Source organism: Penaeus monodon, chromosome 28, assembly GCF_015228065.2.
Source record: "Penaeus monodon isolate SGIC_2016 chromosome 28, NSTDA_Pmon_1, whole genome shotgun sequence".
Taxonomy (NCBI): domain Eukaryota; kingdom Metazoa; phylum Arthropoda; class Malacostraca; order Decapoda; family Penaeidae; genus Penaeus; species Penaeus monodon.
Genome location: NC_051413.1, coordinates 19,340,827 through 19,341,054, shown reverse-complemented (window position 1 = coordinate 19,341,054; position 228 = coordinate 19,340,827).

The window sequence follows — 228 nt, the reverse complement described above, 5'->3', positions numbered from 1 at the left end:
GAACGCGAGTTAGGCCGGGCGCAGACGAGCCGAAGCCCAGAGTGCTTGAAGGCGTCCATCCGGCCTGGAGTCCCTGGCACTGTGTTCGTGGCCTTCGACAGGGCGGGAGACACTGGCCTAAAAAGGTAAGTGACTGTGACTGCCTTGCCCTCAGCTGGCGGCCGAAGAGGAAACTCGTCCACGGGTCTCGGACGCTGAAAGGAGTAGGTTGAGCGCGGGGATGTAGCT